Below are 13,686 nucleotides of genomic sequence, written 5' to 3' on the forward strand. Positions count from 1 at the left end.
TCTTCACAAGCTAGGCACATGATCATGCCTGCAGAAGCTATTGGTGCAGGGACATGGTATGGCTGAGTCTGGGGAAAGATCTGAATATGGCTAGAGTATTCCCACACTGCTATTTCTTAGCAGCATGACAGCCCTTACAAGCCATTTACATAATGAGATAAAACAAAAGTCACTGTTCTAGCTGGTATTCTTTCCCAAACATGAGGAAAGAAGTTTTATGCCTGAAATATTGTCTATCATCTTTTCTAAGCTACACAATTGATCTAATAAAATATATTACCAAACAAATCTTGCTTCTAGCATATTCCTTAGATCAGGGGTCAGCAACCCCCGGCATGCATGCCAAACGTGGCATGCAAGTCCATTTTGCTCAGCACACTACCACCAACCCGAACTCTAAGCACTTGCTGCCAGCCATGGAGCCCAGGCTGCTCCCAGCAGGCAGCTAGGAGGCTCTACTGCAAGGAAGCCCTGCTGCAAGCAGACCAGCCTCCATGGGCCGGCTGTGAAAACAGCGCCTCCAGCATGTCAGCACTCCGGCACCTTCCAAGGTAGACATTGTGGGTTTTTTCAGCACTCCTGCCAAAAAAACATTGCCTACCCCTGCCTTAGACCATCATAGGTTGGCAACACTACTTAGAAGCCATCACAGCCTCAGCAGAAGTTATGGCAATACTCAGAGCTGCTCAGTTCTGTGCTGAGGCTGAACTAGCTCCACACCCCAAAGGAGAGGTGTGACCCTGCTCCAGCAATTCCCGTGCTGGATTTTGGGATGAATTTCACGCTGCCCCAGGTGTCTCACAAAGGGTTTGAAAATAAATGATACTCCCTGTTGCCCTGTGAATGCCCAAACCCTTTCCAGGGATCAGTTTTGTAGCTGTGTTGGTCTGAGAAAAAGAGATACACAAAACTCTTGGGTAAGAAGCGATATGCTTTATTAGACTGAATTTTTTTGCTACTATTTAGTTGGTCTAATAAAAGATACCACCTCTGACCCAAGAGCTCTGTGTGTCAAACCTTTTCCATTCATTCTGTGTCCATCTACAGGAAGGATCACCACATCACCTGTCAACCAATAGGATCCAACTTTCTGATGCTCAGCACCCACAGAGAGATTCAGGTCCAGAGAGCTTGTGGCCCAGTGTATATCTGATCTTGAAACTTAGACCCCAGTTGCAAGTGATGAGCCCTTCTGAAAATTTTTGCTGAAAAGACTGAGGCCAATGCCCATGTTTCTGTAGGTAGCCCTGAGGAGTAACATTTTAAAACACTCCTGAATTCTCACGAATCTAAGGACCTTGTTACATGTTATACCATTATAACGTGTTTCTCCATGTTAGTGCTAGCATGAGTTTGGGGAGTGACCTGTTCAGGCCAGCAGGGTCCTGGAGGACTGAAAAGTAAGAATTCCCCCCCACCCCCATTCTGGGCTTCCCCCTGGGGCTCCCCTGGTTCCCCACATCCCTACTTGTGGCTGCTGGCGCTGTCTGTCCCAGGGAAGCAGGTAGGAAAGAATTAAGTTGGGACAGACAGCGCCAGCAGCCACAAGTGAGCAGAAGTGTGTTGGTGGGGGCGGCAGTAAGTGAGGTTCTGGGGTGCTGGGCAGGGTTGTGAGCTTGATCCGGGTCAGTGGGGAAGGAGGGGGTGAATGCGGTGTTTACATACCTGCACCTTAATGTAACACAATCTGGGTAACACAGATCAGAGATAATCCTGCCCTGAAGTGGTATAACTTTGAGCTGCCTAAAGAGCACCTAAAACTAGTTTCAGGTGTTATTGTGCAAACAGTCCGGGGGTTAAGAGCTCCAGGAGCCACCCAAAATACCTGTGTAACAAGGCCCTTAAACTCCTAGGACCAGACTTACAAGGTGCTGAGGCACCTAAAGATGCTGCTAGACACCCAGCAGCATTCATAGAAACACTTGAGTGAACTGGTTCCTTACTTCCCACTGACATTCTGTGGCAATTAAGCATCTAAACTGCATTGGCACTTTTGTCAGTCCCAGGGGAGAGAAATCTTCCAGCATCTTTAGGTGTCTAAATATACTTTTTAAAGCTGACCTCTAGGTCAGTGTTTCCTAATCAGTGTGCCACAGCACAAAAGTGTGCCGTCAGAAATGAACAGGTGTGCCATAGAATTTTGCCATGGCAATGAGCTAGAATGAGCTACTATAGGTATGAGGATGGGGAATGTCTTAACAGATATTTTTTAGTGTTTTTTTCGCTTTCTGTAGCTCTCACTCTGACCTGACAATTTTTCCAATCCTTTTTCTATATGTACAGATGTTGAGGAGGGTATGCGTAAGATCAGGAAATGTTTGTATCTTCTTTTTTAAATTATACTATCTAATTTTGATGACCATCAATTTTCCCCCAAATAGATGCTACTTTAGTATGCCATATGTGCACATTTTAAAAATACTATGCTTGTGTACCTTTGGAAAGTAGTACAGTTAGGCTTTTCAGAGAATTTTAAATGAATCCAAAGTGTCAAGCTTCAAACACCATTTTATAGAGAGCAGTGAGGAATCCCCAATAGCTCGAATCTCAGGAGTTCATCTCCAGACTTTGAAGAGGAAGTGGTTTGCATAATTATCAGGTAGAAAAGTCTCAGCTTCAACGGGAACATTGAATTTAAACTGCTGGGAGCAACAAACAAGGTGAGTTGAAGAACTTTTGCTTGATTTCAAGCGTGGTTAAATATTCATACTCAATGAATATGCAACAGCAGACCTGGAGATAGGCAGGGAAGTCATCCTGGGGGTCTTAAATCAGTGTCTGATACACTTTTTAAACCAAAATTAGATGTTACTCAGAACTAGTAAAGTCTGCTGTAAAACAAAAATAGAAATACAATGGTTTAGTTCTAGCAAGATAATCAGACAAGGTTAGTAAATGGTATTTAACACACAAGGGAACACTCCCAGGGCTTATATGAGTAATGTCATGTAATTCAGATGTTCAGGGTTCTTGTAATGAAACTTTGACTATATAAGAGCCATGGATCATATTGGACATGTAAATGTTTTATTTTATTTCTGTATAACTGCCGCGCAGCACTCTCACATTTATGTGACCTTGTAGTTTTGGCTTCTAATCAAAATAAAAGCTTTGTACTTTTCCACGCTTGTATTAAGCTGCACATGCGTATTCTGTAAGTTTCATTTCTTATCTGTAAGTGTCATTCCTGCAGAAACAAAACTTACATAGAAAATCTACCTAGTAACTATTATGTAAAAGAAACTATCCTATCCCTGTATGCTTAGCTTATATCATAGTTAGTGTCACAGAGGCAGTCCAACCAACATCTATAAAAGAGGTAAAAAGGCAGGAAGTAGCAGAGACGACGACTGGACGACCCTTCAGGCTTGATCACCCTGTAGCCGGTCTTCAGCTCTCCGCCTGGGCGTATTCCAGCGAAAACCAAGGCCTCAAAATCCGACAATTGACAACGATTCACCGTGTTACAGTTTTGTATCCACCATCCCGTTTATGAGCTGTTGACCAGCCCTAGGACTAACTAGTAAGCAGCCGCACCCATCCCGCAAGGGGTGGAAAGCAAGGGCTCGCTAGTGAACCCTGTGGGCCAACAGACCCCCTTTGTATCCGGCATACTGTAACTGAAGAAACATCGGAGACTCCACCTCTTGACTGCCTCTCTTCGTAGCTTAGACAGCATATGTACACTTTCTGTACTTGTATTTACTGCAACTTCGTTCCAGCCGGTCTCCCCTCTTATTCGTAAGAGGGTGAGGCCAGGTGAGTGAATAAAACAAATTTTTACTTTACCTTATATTTACTCTGTAATAACTTCTACCACTAACACCCTATCTCAATGAGCTGTTGACCAGTTCTGGGACTTAAGGAGTTGGCAGCCGCACCTAGCCCATCGGGTTAGAACGCAAGGGCTTACTCCGGAACCCCGTGAACCAGCAGACATCCTACAAACTTATTATAGAAAACTAACAACTTACTCTAAGTCATCTACTTGCGCCAACTCGGCAAACCTCGAAGGCGGTCATAAAGCTACCTCCAATCCCGCCCCACAAGCCGCGCGCTCGCCCGCTCCGTAAAGCCCGCGGCTCCCCGAGCGGTGCTGGAATCGCTAGCCCGGCATTCCGCTACAGGACAGAGTCAGTAGTAACACCAAGATCTTACCTTACTACTTCTAGAATTATAAGTTACCTCTGAGTGCTGCCCTCCTCACAACTTGTTCTTGTTTTATACTAGCCATAACTCAGGAATTAGTTCTAAGTCAGGTTGCATGTTCCCCCCAGAGTATACTTCATGAAATACTGATTTCATTTTACATTTCAGAACAAATCACCAAAAAATAGGTTACATTATGGACTAACAGCTGGCAAAATTTCATGCATACATTAAAATCTTTTCTGAGCCAAACAAACACCAAAAATAGCACCTGAAACAAATAAACTTCCCTTTTAGGAACTCCTGTAATTTAAAACTTAAAAGATCCAGATTTTTAAGAGGGTTTTTTTTCATACTGCTTCTAGAATGGTTTTTCATGAATCAGGCTTTAGCTTGAAGCAAGTAGTGCCCATGGAAGTTTTGATGGAAACTAGAAGTGCTCAGAAGTTTTGGGGAGGTCTCTAGACACACATGTAGATACCTCTCCTACTTGCTCAACTTTGGCATTTTGGAGCATACTAGACCAAATACTCTAAGAGGTGTGAACTCTCTTATTGCCTCAGTTTGTCATTAATTCTGAAACCTAAAGATGATGTTCTAAATTTCAGAGTGTATTCCCCAAACCTGGTTAGGAAATACTGCTGCAGTATGTTCTTGTGACAGCAAATAGCCAAAACTTACTAAGGGAGAGGGTGGTTGCCCATGAAACAAAAATGTGGGAGTTTTTCCTGCAGCAGTACAGTGTGCTCAGGTAAGCTGAGTGTGGCTGCTTTGGGTTGCTCCACCATCCAGCTGCACTGCAAAGTATCTGCAATCTTATCTGTGGGGGGCTGCTATCATTATTTGCTACCTTCCCCCCTCCAAACACAGAAGTTTTTCCAGTATCAGGTATATGATGAAGACAAGTCTGTAGGCCTGGCAATGTCTTCCACATCAAACAGTTCCTCCAGGTGCTGAGAGACAAACACATGTTCCATGGTCTGTATTTCATTACATTTACGTGCCTCTGAGTTGTTCGAACAACCCTACTTCTGCATATTGCATTTTGACCTGCTGACTCTTGCTGAAAGGCAATTGTCAGCCAATCCTTCTCTGTGCCTGTGGGGAGACAGCCAGTGATGTTCATGTCCTTTTTGACATCCTTGCTGAGTATATGTTGTATGTGCCACATTTGCCTTTGTGTAACAATTGGTACTTTTTTTAAGTGTTTGAGTTATGGCTGGAAGCATTTTTGTGATTCCAAGCAGCTAATGGCTGCAGCGTGGCCATATCTTGGCTGTCTGGCATGTTTGACCAGTCATGATTATTTCATTTTGCTTGAAAACACTCTTGGCTCCTAGTGGAACAATTGCAACAAGCACGCATGGGCTGTTTACATGGGTTGCTGTAAAGCAATATTAGCCATTATTCAGCACAGGATCCATATTTTTGTGGGAGCTGATCATTCTCACACCAGGCATAGATATTCAGCCATTAAACAACAAAATAATAGTTTGTAACGTCATGTGGCTCCTGTTGTTGTCGGTTGGCCTCACGGTTCCAGAGATGGAAGAGTCTCTTGTGTTTTAGCTGAGTTGGCACATAACTGGTTCTTTGTGGAAGGAGAAGAAGATCCAGGAATAACAGCCCATGACAGAGCTGTAGTTTATTACTCCATTTTTCATGGCCCAATACACTGGAGGAAACACAGTACAGCAGTGTCTCTTCCCACTTTTGCCACTGTCCCAGCTCATATCCATGAGGAGGCCATTTCATTTCTCCCTTGAGAGCTTAAAGCCACCCTCTTTTGCAGCACTCTGTGATATCCTAGCTAAGCTCAGCATTATTAATGACACTGGGACTCAAGACACCTGGGCTCTATTCTGGGTTCTGCCATTGCCCAGCTGTGTGGCCTTGGTAAATGACTTCCTCTCGCTGGATCTGCGCTTCCCTTCCCCCACCCTGTGCTTGTCTTAGACTGCAAGCTCTTTGGGGTGGGGGCCACTTCACAGCAGTGTTGGCACAGTAAGACTGAGAGTCACACAGAGACTCCTTCAGCTGACCTTGACCAGGACTTCAAGGTGCTAGCTTCATAAGTAACTAGTTTTTCGGTGTACAGATTTAAAGTTTATGGCTCCTTTAAAAATGAATATGCAATTTTTTCACTCTGGACATTTTCTTTTTTACATTTTCCAGATGACACATACCCACATTGCAGTCTCTTGCATCATACCACATCAACTATGGGCTCACCCTGAACAGCTGACTGCTTTCCTAGTGTCTGTACACAGCTGACACTTCAGAAGAGGTAGGTGTCTAAAAATATCTGTGTGATGGTGATCTTTCTAGACACCACCTGAGCTATTTTTCTCATGTAGAGATTATACCAGAGCCTTAACTATGTAAATCAGTCTAATTACACCAAATAAAATGAGGGTGGCATGAATCCCTAACCCATCGTGCAGACAGTCCTCAGTTGTGAAGACGTTTTAAATCAAGAAACCTTGTTTTTTAAAATGCATTCAGCTGAAGGAAACTATTTTCCCTGTATGCACTTATAACAGAGGCCTATTCCTCCCCTCTGCACACTGCAGCGTTGGGGCAGGTGTGGAGAGTGAAACATCGCTGGTTAGGATCCTTTATGCACAGAGAATGACTCTATGGAAGTGCCTGGGCCTGCTCTTGTGAATTTTGTTCCCCTCCCCAAACCTCCTGTTGACTTTGGCATAGATGGAATTTGGTTGCAGGAGCAATGCAGGCTGAGAGCAGGCCGGCTGTGTGCTTTAACTCCAGTACTGTACAGGTTCAACTTGTGGGCTAAACTGTGCGGCATGCTGGGTTTGTTCAGCGCTACTTGTGTCTACTCCTAGCTCTCTCTTATATGAGGAAGGAACTAGGGCAGCTGTCCCTGGATGGGAAGCATCGTCCCCAGTTAAGCAGTGGGGCCCAGACCTCTGTCACAGGGAAAAGGACTGGAATTTGCTGCTAAGAGGATACTCATATTCTTTCCAAGGGCAAATGTGAGAGGGGTCTGTTGGGAATGTGGAGCTACAAAGCTTGGTTTACTTTATTTTGGGGGAAAAACCCACATTAAGGAAGCAAAGAACCCCTGCATATAAGAAGGAATAATATCAGTCTAGGGAGGGTATGAGATGGATAGCAATTATGAGCTGAAATGCCTTTAATTCACAGAAATGACTCTGATTTGCCTGTACAATGTATCCAGATTATTTCTCCTTTTCACACCATTTTGTTACTGGCTGATCCAACTATAACAAAGTGCTTTTCACAGCAAAACCTAATACTCTGGCTACAAGTTTCCCAGTGAATGTTGGAGTCAACAGTTGGCTTAATCGTTTCTGGGGCATTTGACATATGTCCCTGCACCATGCTGAATGCTCCGTCAGACAGCTTTTAGCCAAGTATGTTCTGTGCAGTTTGGCTTGTGAAAGGGTGAATCACTTAATTTTCTTCATGACAGCATCCTTCCCTTCCCCATCTCCCCAGCTCTCCACTCAGACTTGAAAGCAAGGCATTTGTGAAGTTTATCGGATAGTCTCTTAAAGCTGAAGTACACTGCCTACTATTTACTATTTTTTATTTTTGAACTCTGAGGTACTTGATGTTTTGAGCAATTGGTGGTTTTTGCTTTACGAATATATCCTCTGTGCATGTGTGTATGTGCACCCGCGCGCGAGTGTGTTTTGATTCTCACAATAGAAAGGATGCCTGTGGCTTGATGCAAATGAGCACTGAAGTTCTTTTGTCAGGATTGGAGAAGAAAAGAGAAGGCTGGCAAAACCTGGTGATAAGGAAGGGAATAGTGGGGGAAAGAGGAGCTCGGGAAGATTTGTATGGATGGTTTGGATAGAGATGATCCCACCTCAGGCAGGGGGTTGGACTAAATGACCTCCAGATGTCCCTTCCAGCCATACTTCTTTATGATTGGCGGGGGGGGGAGTTAAAAAGCAGGGAGGCAGGGCACAGTCCCACTTCAGGCTCATATTATAATTAAGTCTTGTTTTTTCTTATATTTTTCAGCATTTATTTTAAAGCAAATACAGGGTTTCTTTTTTTCATCCAGAAGTAAAAATCATTTTGATAAGTGAGTTCCCTGGAAATGTATGAATATAGAGACTAGACAGACAGACAGACATAAAGAAAGACAGAAAGACAGAGAAAAAAAGAGAAAGAAAGAAAACAATCTGGCTCCTCCCTGAAGTGGTATAGCTTCACAGATGAAGCCTTACATGTTCTGAGTGGCTCTAAAGGTTTATTTTATAAAGCTCTATACTGGCTGAAAGTTTGCATAGGTGCCTCTCACATGGCTCTAAAATTAATAGGATGCAGACATCCAAACATCCAGGGCAGCTTTGAAAAGATCCCCACTAAAGGGAAAAACAAGTGAAAGCAGCACTGAAAGCTAGATGAAGGCAGTAATGTTTAGCCTTCAGGATAGAGAGACTGTCCATTGTCTTCTGCTGCTGAAATGTGAGTTAATTTCCTGTCTCTGTTGGAAAATTAAAAAAATTAAAAATACAAATAAATATTTAATGGCCCCCCTTAGCTGCAGTCCTGCTGCAGGGATTTCACTGGCCCTGTATTTGGCTAGGCAGTGATGCTATGTTGTTTATCTTACATGGGCCTGTGCACAACAGTGAGAGTGCCACATTGTAGCAGCTGCATGGCCTCACAGGCACTGTGTGCACCTGGTGTTTGTGGGGGCAAGGTCACCGAGCACAGACCACTGCACACGACAATGAGCTGGTATCACGGGCCAGATCCTCTGCTGGTGGAAGTGAGTACAACTCCTCTTGACTTCAGTGGAATGAGGCTTATTTACATCCCTGCAGCTCTGGCCCCAAAGAAGCCAGTGAAGCATAGTGATTTACGCCACCTGGGGATGTTGTCCACATTCATTCCAGTAGAGTTCTGCTGATTTACACCAGTTAGGGATCTGGCCTCTTTCTTTACAGTGCCTGTCTACCTTTTCTCTCTCCTGTGCCACTCTTCTTGGCAGCTGTTGCATGCTGACTCCAGCTGTGCCAATGCCAAGACATGCTGGGAGCTGTGGTTCCTTTCGGGGGCTATAGGATTTGCCCTTTTTTGACCCAGAGTCCAGGGCTCTGCAGTGAATGGAAACATTATGTCCAAACAAACACTGGGGTGCTGTGAGGCTGTGTACACCAGGGGCTTCCCACCACTTCCTTGGGGGTGTTCAAAGACCCTGTCAGTTGTTCTGAGGGCAGGAGCCCAATGCTATTCACACAGGGCTGCCCATCCACACAGGGCTGAGAGAGAGAGAGAGAGAGAGAGAGAGAGAGAGAGACACACACACACACACGCACGCACGCAACTGTGGTGCTGGCTGGGGAATTGGGTTCAGGCCTGTGCTGGTCATATCTACACGACAAGCTGACTGCACAGTAGCCTGTGACTACTGCACAGTAGTGTTGCATGACAGAAAGTATGACAAGATGCTACTTACTTCACTGTAGTTTTAGACTACCGAGCAGTCAAGCATCAGAAAAAAACTGTTCCTCAGCACAACTGTGCAGTAACTCTGATTACCACACAGTCATTTAGCACTTGTTTATACAAGTACTAAATGACTGCACAGTAATGACTGTGCAGTCAGTGTCTCAGGTAGATGCTGCGTCACAAATTTTCCTGCACAATCCTGGGCAAGCTGCTATGGACCAATCCAGACTGGTGCATTAGACACCTCAGTAGGATGGGGGCATGCAGAGGAAGTTATCTCAAACAGTGGTCCTCAATCTTTTTTGTACCAGAACCCATTTGTAAGCATCAATGGCCAGTCCCAGACCAGTGCCTCTCACTCTGGATTGCCCCGCAATGTGTTACTGACCCCCTGGTGCAAGGTAGGTCACAGACCAGCTCCCCCAGGAAGGGGGACACCTGGGTTCCAGGCCCTCCTCAGCCTGAGAGGGTTTGACTCCTTCTCACCCATGTGCCAAGCTGTAAGTTAGGCAGAATGGGAGCACCCCTTTCTAATCCTTTTGCATCTAAGCTACTGTGCAGAAAGGAAAGCAGTACTAATTGGGCCAGAGCAAGATGAAGCCAGTTCCCTGGGAGAACAGGACCCTAGAACCAGGGCCTCTTACTTCCTGGATGAGTTCTCTATCCACTAGACAATTGTACATAAAATAGGTGGCAGCTTCACCACTGCCCAGGGAGATGGATGCTGTGCTATGATCCTGAGGGGTACAGGTACCCAACCTCCCAAGAGGGGCAGGAGTTCAGGCACACTCTGTGCACTGGTCTAACTGCTAGTTGACTCCCTAGGCAAAAATGTTACAAATTGCCTTTCAGAGGTGCCCAGGGTCTAAGCTACATACAGTAAGCACTGGCTAATTCACCCCTGCAACAAGGGTGCAATTACTGGTGAATACAATAATGAACAGTTACCAGGAGTTGATCCTTGGAGCATGCTGCATTATCCTGTAGGCAAGTTAGCCAGAGCTTAATGTAGTGCAGATCCCAGGTTCTGCTGGTGAGCCGGCAACTGTGTCCCACACCTGCAACTCCCCAGTGGTGCATGAACACCTTCCTTCTGTTGGCCAAGCATCACTTGCTCTGTGAGAGACTCTGGCCCACAGGGAACCTGCCATAAAGTGCATGTAGATGTGCCCGTGCCTTCTGCTGGGAGCTGGCACCACCTCTGGAGCCACTCACCCTATTTATAAGACATCATAGTGCCTATATTGGAGGTACCAAAGAACTAATTTAGGTGTTGCTCTTCATCTTTCCATGCTGCACTTTTTTGTCTCCAAGACAGGGATGATAGCACTGCCCTGACTGACAGAATAGGTGCTGACCTAACAACAGTTAAGGCTAGTTCAGAGTTGGTTATGATCTAGAAGAGCTGATCATAGAAAGTTACCTTGGGTGGAATGACCATGAGGTGGTTCAGTTTCAGCTTAATGGAAGGATAAAACCAAGCAGTTCTATCACTAAGGTTCCTGACTTCAGATGAGGAAACAGAAATTAAGGGAACTAGTTAGCTAAGTCAACTGACTGAGGAGCTCACAACTTAAATTCAGGAAAGGCGTGGAATTGCTTTGAGTCAAGAGTGGAAAAGCTATTTGGAATCTGTGTACCAAGCCAGTGGAAAGACTTTGCAGGGAAGCACTTCAAACATAGATTAATAACCACATCAAAAAGGATATGTGGTGTAAGCAGAGAGTCTTCAAGGACTGGCAGAAGGTACTGATCAGGAAAGCAAGCTATGCCATTAAGTCAGAAAGTGTAGAGATAAAGTCAAAATTACCATGAGTCAAGCTGAGTTAGACCTTGCAAAGGAAATTAAAGCAAATATTAAAAGTGCATATTAATAAAAGGGACACCAAGAAAGAAATGGGAACGTTATGGAGTGAGGAAGGGATAGAAATGAAAAACTAATCTAGGCATGTCCCTAACACTAGATGAAGACTTTGCTTCAGTTTTTGACAGGGATGATGATAATGCATGGATGATGATGATGCATGGAGCAAAGGCAGGATGACCAATGGGAATGGGGTCTATAAAAAGTGGCATATAGGAAAACCCAAAGAGCTCAATGCACTCAAACAAGGGGATGGATACTCCCCAGCCCAGGATTCTGTTCCAGGAAATAACAAGCCTAATTTTATAGATAAAGGAAATGCAGAAGCTTTCACCAATCTGACCTTCAGGAATGTGTTTAATATTGTGTCAAATGGGAAACTAATTAAATGGGAAGGGAGAAGGGACTAGTTAAAGGCAGAGGGAGCACAACTATATGTGCAATTAGCATGTAGCAAAAAAACTCCATAGCAGACCAGCCCTTGCTGGCAGGAGGCCCTAAGGGTCAGCCTGCCAGGTTAGGGCTGCTCTGCCCTGGCTCAACATACTGCAGAGGGGCTGGTTGGGCCATGAGGTTGCTACAGTGCAGGGCTAGCCATCAGGCAGCCCTTCGCACAGTAACACCCTCATGCCTTAGCCAGCCCTGATCACCATCTACACATGCATTTTGGCACACGTAACTACTTTTCTGCATATAGTACTTGTTCCAGACAGTAATATCCTACAGCAGAGTTAGTTAATTTATTGTGCCCTTCTATGGGCACAGGTGTAGACGATGCTGCTTTACTGTGGAGCTGATTAGTCAACTCCACAGTAAGATTTTATAGATTTCATAGACATCAGGGCTGGAAGGGACCTTGGAAAATCATCAAGTCCAGCCCCCAGCCCAAAGGGCAGGAAGTCAGTTGGGGTCATAGGATCCCAGCAAGATAAGCATCCAATTTACTCTTGAAGGTGTTCAATGTAGGTGCTTGAACTACCTCCAGTGGCAGGCTGTTCCGGACCTTGGGGGCTCAGACAGTAAAGAAATTCTTCCTTATGTCCAGCCTGAAACGGTCTTGTAGTAGTTTATGACCGTTCGACCTCGTCATCCCCTGCGGTGCTGTGGTGAACAAGCGTTCCCCCAGATACTGGTGGTCACCCCTAATAAACGTATAGGTGGCCACCAGATCACCCCTGAGCCTGCGCTTTTCCAGGCTAAAGAGTCCCATGTCTCTCAGCCTGTCGTCATAAGGTCTGTTTTCCTGACCTCTGATCATGTGCGTGGCTCTTCTCTGGACTCTCTCAAGCTTCTCCACTTCCTTTCTGAATTGTGGAGCCCAAAGCTGGACTCAGTACTCCAGCTGCAGCCTCACTAAGGCTGAGTACAAAGGGAGAACGACATCCTGGGATTTGCTCGAGAAGCATCTATGGATCCAAGCCAGCGTTTTGGTTGCTTTACTAGCCGCAGCATCACATTGCAGGCTCATGTTCATCTTGTGGTCAATGATGACCCCCAAGTCTCTTTCTTCTGTAGCGCTAGCCAGCATAGCACTGCCGAGCCTATAAGGATGCTGCAGGTTTTTTTTCCCCAAGGTGGAAAACCTTGCATTTTTCAGTGTTAAACACCATCATGTTGTTGTCCACCCATTTGCTGAGCCTGTCCAGGTCAGCCTGGATCACCCGCCTGTCTTCTGGCATGGATGCTTTGCCCCAAAGTTTGGTGTCATTGGCAAACTTGGCCAGTCCACTCCTGACTCCCATGTCCACATCATTAATGAAGATGTTGAACAATATGGGTCCAAGGACAGAGCCTTGGGGGACCCCACTGGTCACAGGACACCATGATGAGTGACTTCCAGCTTGATGAGTGACTTCCAAAAGATGCACGTGTAAATGCACCTAGGGAGTTGTGTTGAAAAGTAAAGTGTTGGAGTAGATGGGGGCTACTTGTGGAAATCCTCCAGAGTGGATTGTGTGATCTGTCTTGTTTAATATTTTCATTAGTGGCCATGCCCAAGAAGTAGGAGTAGGTTCATGAATCTGCTGAAGACATGAAGTTGGGAGGCAATCGCAGTGCAGAGGAGGACTGGAAGAAGTGGATGGCCACTAGAACTGGAAAAATAGAAATGGAGTTCAATGTGGTGGTCCAAAGAGCACGCAAACAATAGCTGCAGGGTCTGGAAGCTTATCAGCGTGGAATAACAGGGAGAGGGAAGGATCTGCCCATATTGG

General features: G+C 45.3%; 1 long non-coding RNA gene across 5 annotated transcripts in view; it reads left to right on the plus strand.

Annotated features, from left to right (window-relative positions):
* LOC149873926 (uncharacterized) overlaps window positions 1–13,686 on the plus strand; it is a 232,919-nt gene that overhangs the window by 112,417 nt on the left and 106,816 nt on the right. For all 5 annotated transcript variants that reach the window (XR_016443128.1, XR_016443130.1, XR_016443125.1 and 2 more), the window contains one exon: window positions 6,325–6,436. This is a non-coding gene — a long non-coding RNA (uncharacterized LOC149873926). The remainder of the gene's footprint in view (window positions 1–6,324; window positions 6,437–13,686) is intronic.

This window comes from Crocodylus siamensis, chromosome 1, assembly GCF_052110815.1.
Source record: "Crocodylus siamensis isolate JL-2025a chromosome 1, ASM5211081v1, whole genome shotgun sequence".
Classification (NCBI taxonomy): domain Eukaryota; kingdom Metazoa; phylum Chordata; order Crocodylia; family Crocodylidae; genus Crocodylus; species Crocodylus siamensis.